The sequence below is a fragment of the Solanum dulcamara genome, chromosome 3, assembly GCF_947179165.1.
Source record: "Solanum dulcamara chromosome 3, daSolDulc1.2, whole genome shotgun sequence".
In the NCBI taxonomy this organism is placed as follows: Eukaryota; Viridiplantae; Streptophyta; class Magnoliopsida; order Solanales; family Solanaceae; genus Solanum; species Solanum dulcamara.
Genome location: NC_077239.1, coordinates 73,594,696 through 73,600,585, shown reverse-complemented (window position 1 = coordinate 73,600,585; position 5,890 = coordinate 73,594,696). Strand labels below are relative to the sequence as shown.

The 5,890-nt window shown below is 41.6% G+C and overlaps 1 pseudogene; it reads right to left on the bottom strand.

Annotated features, from left to right (window-relative positions):
• Window positions 1-3,173: 3,173 nt before the first annotated feature.
• LOC129883668 (polyadenylate-binding protein RBP45-like) lies at window positions 3,174-5,590 on the bottom strand (annotated as a pseudogene).
• Window positions 5,591-5,890: the final 300 nt, after the last annotated feature.

Genomic DNA, 5,890 nt, shown 5'->3' with positions numbered 1-5,890 from the left:
TTTCGAGTTTGAGTCTAGCACTCGGTGGGAGCAAGGACTAGGGACTTGGTCGCTTGAGGTTGTGCTGAAACTGCAGCCCATATGTTGGTCATTTTCAGTCCTCTCAATGTGACCTACACCTTGCTTTTGGTGCTGAAATGAATGTCCCAAACCCTGCAGGTTTTGAGATTGAGTAGGGGCTGCAGTGTTGCCCAGTTCCTGAGTGGAAATAGGAGCAACTAAAGGTCTTAATCCCTGCACCTGAGTGGCCCTATTGTGCATCATATTCTCTTCCAAAGTAGTAGCTGATGTAGTATCCAAAACCTGTAGATTTTCCTGCAAACCTGCAACTAATCCACCTCCAAAAACCTGCAGATTTTGACCCTGAAGGTGAGCTGCATTTATGCCAATTTCTTGATTGAAAATAGGGCCATCTGCAGGTGTTAATCCTTGCACTTGAGTGTCCCTATGTTGTACTCTATATTCCTTCAGATTAGGGGCTGAAGTAGCACTCAAAACCTGCAAGTTTTCCTACAAACCAGCAGCTAGAACATCTCCCACAACTTGCAGATCCTGAGACTGAAAAGGGGCTGCATTGATGCCCATTTCAGGAATGAAAATAGTAGCACATGCAGGTCTCAATCCCTGCACCTCAGTGGCCCTATTTTGCACACTCTTTTCTTTCAATGTAGCAGTTGTAACAGCACCCAAACCAAGCATATTTTCCTTGGAGCCAACAGCTGGACAAAGTGAAGAGCCTTCTCCCAAAAAATATAGCCTGTGCACATGAATTGGAGCTGCAGTGTTACCTTGTTCCTGAGTGGAACTAAGGGCACCCACAAGCCTCATTTCAGCACCATCTGAGCCTTTAAGATTCTGAGGCAAATCACTAGGAGCTGTAGAACTTTGAGCAACCTGTTGGGATCTTCCAAAAGCCACAGCAGGGGTCAGTTTGGAGGCCAATTTTTGGGCATTAACAAAGTCCATTTTGTCAACTTGCTGGGAAGAAGAATGCTGAACCATGTTTGTAGTGGTAGCAGGAGCTCTAAAGTCATTCCTAGGGTCAACCATAAGGTTCTCATGCAAAACATGAGACAAAGCCCCCCCTCTGGACACCCCATCCTGCAGGTTAGTTGGCTTCTCCTGAATACCATCCTCACCTCCATCAGCTTCGGAATCAGACAATACAGTAAGAATATTGTTCGGAGAGCCATGGGGGATTGGGAGCATTGAGTCAATACCTGGTTGATGCTCGCTTTGTCCATTTTGAGATCTACCAGTCATAACAACATTATCACAATTAAAACGGGGACTGGGGTTTGGGAGTACTGAGTCAATACCTGGCGTCTTGACTTGAGTGGGTTTATACACCTGTTGAGTCTTGCCTTGTTTCATTTGAGTGTTTTGCACAGTTTGAGTCTTACCTTTGAAGTTTCTTCGCTTTTGGGTTTCCCATTGGTCGTTTGAGGCTTGATTCCTGTTTGGGTTGGTTGTGGTGGTGATTTTTTCTAGTGGTACCTGTTGCCTGAAAGTTACAGCATTAGATAAGACAATAGGAGTAGAGATTATACCTGTGTTTTTTGACGACGCATCTTTCTTTGGCTCTTCTTCCTTGTCTTTGGCCTTGTTTCGTTCTGCATCTCTTCTGCAGACGGGGCAAGCAAGAGGAGTATGACCTTGGTGTTTGCAGTAAGTACAGTAAAGGGGGACATCTTCATATTCGATGTCCTGCCATCTTCCTTCTCCATTTGGATCATCGTTTTCGTCGAATCCAATCCATACACTTTGGATTCTAGGCTTGGTGATGTCCATTTGGATTTTTGCTTTTGCTACGCTCCCCCTCGTCTTTTGCATGAAGGCCATGTCCAAGTGCAACACTTGTCCCACGTCCGCAAGCAGGAGCGTAACAAATTCTTTATGGAAACAATGCCAGGGGAGCTCGGGGAGTACTACCCAAACCGAGAGAATGGGAGTTTCATAGTTTGGGTCAAAAGTAGGGATCCAAACTTGAAACCTCATAAAGACACCATCAATATACATTCGCTTGCTATCTAGAACAGTAGCTCTATCGTGTTCATTATCAAGGTCAATATATATATGTCTAGAATTAAAATGGGTGATCTTAACCTTGCCTCGAAGTTCCGTTTGAGTAATGAATTTCTTTCGGATAACTTCCATCTTGGGCATAGGACTGTAAAACTTGCTTGTGAGTGTATACTTACATGATTCAACCATCTTAACCATATAATCTTCTCTCTTAAACATGATGGCTGGGAAACCCTGTTTTGTAACTCTTTTCGGAGGTGTTAGATCTATTTTGGTTTCCGTCCGGATTTGTCTAATCCTAAGTCTTGTGGCCAAGGATTGCATTGTGATGGGAGGAGGGGGGTGGTTAGTAGTGGTGGGTTGATTGATAGGAGGTTTAGCTTTTGGAGGTATAGCACTCGGGTTTAAAAACATAACCGGATTTTTGGAGTTATTCGGTTGAAATTTGTCAAAATTGGACGAGATGGGAGGGAAGTCCGAAACTGTGGGGTGGTTGGTACGTTTGGGATCAGTGGAGGTACTAGGCTTGTCCGAAGTAGTGGTATGATCAACTAATACAGCGTCGGACATTAAATCCCTTATTGGTAGAAGTTGGAATTTTGGATTTTGAGTTTGAGGTGTCTAAAAAATGTGATTTTTGGTTTTTATCGTTCCATTGGTTATGAGGGTTGTTTTGTGTTAGAGAATTGTTTTGGGCGTTCACCGGGGTGGTTGGTTTTCTCTCTCTAAACATTTCATTAATGCCAGCAGTACCAGGGGCCTCATTTGCATGAAGTGGCAAATGAGTTCCACTGGATTTCAACATCATAGCAGCAGAATTCAGTAAGTTGGAAGGATCAAAATTACCTGCAATATTCTCTCCTCTTTGTAACTGTGGATGCTTTGCATTGACATCAAGAAGTTGGTGATGTTGGCTGTCTAATTTATCGACCTGCTGCTGAGTCGAAGCAAGATTCATTGCAGACACAGTACTATAATTGGGCTTAGTAACTTGAATATGAGTTTGACTTGACTCTAACTCATTGGTCATGTATCCTTGGTGTTTGTCATTAATTTGGACATCTAACAAATTACCTCGAGTGGTTACACCCAAGGAGAAATTAGACGAGCTGATTTCATTAGTCTCATTGCGACTCAAGTTCAATATGTCAGTTTGCAGATTTCCAGTGGATGGAACAGTAACTAGCCCATTTTTTTTTGCAATTTGAAGAACTCAAATCATCATCCATGATCATATGAATGGGATATTCTCTATTTTCAGTATCAATTCGATTATAGTGAGAATTATCCATTTTCGAAAATTGAGATTTTTGAACAAGTTCTTCAGCAGTTGTGTTTCCAGTAGCATGAATTTCCATATTCGAATTCATAGGTTGAGATTCGAAGGAGGGTACCTGGTGTGGGTTGCTAAGCTCGTTGAAGCGCTCCTTTTGACATTGATTTTGACCGGAAAAGTTCACCGCTGCTCCGCCGCCGGCACCGCCAGGATTCTCCACCACTATTCCGCCGGCCATTTGGTCTGAAGTTTTGGTGGTAGGGGCGCTTTGATGTGGGGAATAAACCCCAGTGGTCAGCGCCGCTCGAATATCGCCGGAGTTACCTCCATTCTGCGTTCGAGTTTCAGGCGACGCAGTCGCGATACAAGTTTGAATCGCCAGCTGATTTCTCGAGCTTCTTGTGGTGATGTTGTCCGATTTTCTGGCCATATGCAGCTCTTGTGGTGGATAATCATCTCCCATAGTTACCTTGACTTGATTTAATCCGGATTCTTGTAAAGAAATGCATTTTTGTGCACAGTTCAAATCTTCATTCGATCTTCCTGCAGATTCGAGAAATATGATTTGAATTAGGGGATAATACTTGATGGGTTTGGATCAATTGAGGATTATGCAACTTTTGGGACTGATCCGGTGGTTTGAAGAGTTCCACCGGCGTTGACGACGACATTCCGGTAGGGCTACAGTGTAACGGCTACAGAGGGTCCAAAAATGATGATGATATCTTTTTTTAATTTTTTAATATTTTTTTTCTTGATTTATTTAAGGTTTCGGATTTGGGCCACTTGACGTGTCAAACTGGTTAATTTATTAAACGGGTCACATTTTAATTCACTCCATGTTTTTTGGAAAAAAAATGTGAAAGTTCAAACAGAAAAAAAATAGAAAAGGTTCGCCTTCAACATAGCAGATGAAAGGGCGACATGGCCATATCTTTCTGGGGGTACCAATTGGTTTCTTGTTTGCGGTCGGGCCAATCCTCATGGGCCTAGATGAACAAAGTACACCATTCATTTCGATCATAGCACGCAATTGTTTACTCTTATCAGCGAACTTGACAAATCTATATCCCTTGGTACGTCCAATAATTCTATCTGTTACAACTTTTGCACCTTTTACTGATGAATACACTGGTTTGAATGTCTTTTGTAGCACATAATCTATCATATCAGCAATCGAATCACCAACAAATATTGTATACTCGGGTGAATCATCTCGCCTCTCACCGGCACCAAGAGATGAGCAGTTCATACGGAAGTTCTGTTCCACATTTGGCATCAAGGTGCCTTTATATGTCTGTAAAACAGTTTCTGCAGCTGCATGACTCCTGTACTCGAGGAATCCATAACCTTCAGACTGGCCACTTTGCTTTTTCCTGATGACCTTAGCAGAAACAAGCTGCAGAAAGAACAATGAAGCCATCATCATAGTCCAAATTAAAAAATAGAAGCCAATATCATTAAGGCAAATATTGATCTTTCCCGTTGATTTCCACCCTTTGCTCTAGGAACCTTTCAAACCCTATAACACATCTTCTAAATTCACCTCCAAGTTTTCGTTTTTTCCCAAATATTTGTCATTAACTTTCAACCCCATTCTCTTCTACCAATCACCTAAGCCACTTAAAAATTTGCAACAAAATGCATTGGGAAATTTAAAATGATAAAGGCAATCTATTCAAATTCAATCGACTCCATATATAAATGCAAACATATAATCAGCAGGCTCGACATGAAAATGAAAGAACTTTTAACTACAATCTCCCAAAAAACAACATTTCAGATCATTATGAATTACACAGACTCTTATCACAAATAAGAAATCATTTTGTAAGTCATAATTACATCACCAAACTATATCAGAAAGAAGCGATATTCCTAACCAGCTCTATAACAACCTAAAAATCGAACTTCCTAATAATAATTTCTTAATTAATCAAATAATCGTACAAATGCAGGATTCATAAAACAATATTTGAAAATTACCTCGCCGGTATGATAAAAAAAGTGGAAAGATAATTCTCATCCATCCAATACTGCAAGTCCCCAGTCCAAAGAGACCGAACCTCAATTGGATTAACATTCGAGCTAGGGCTAGGATTAGTCGCACCGTTCTTTTGAGACATAGATTGCAATGGCTGCTGACCCAAGAAGGTTGAGCCTAAGGTTGAAATTGTGGTTGTTGTGCTTCCTTTGCTGTTGTTGTTGCTGAGTCGGCGGAGCTTGCTGCTGATACTGATCCATTGACATAGGTGCCATTGGTGGCTGAGCAACTCCAGTTTGTGGCATTATTTTTCAGGCGAAATGGAACGAGCCAAGATGAAACCCTAGGGCTGAGCAACCAGAGTCTTCACCACTAACCCCCTCCCATCCAAAACAAACATCGTTACAAAGAAAGGAATCGACAAAGTGAAATTTCAAAACTCGATGCGACTATTAAAATTGAACAAATGAAATATGGATGTCAAGACTTCTCCCAGTTGCAAGGATTCAAGGCCAAATGAGTTTATACATATCTTTTGCAGAGTGACAATTCAAAGAATGAAAGCTTAGCAGTTTGAATAACAAACCAGTAGGGTTATAACAGTC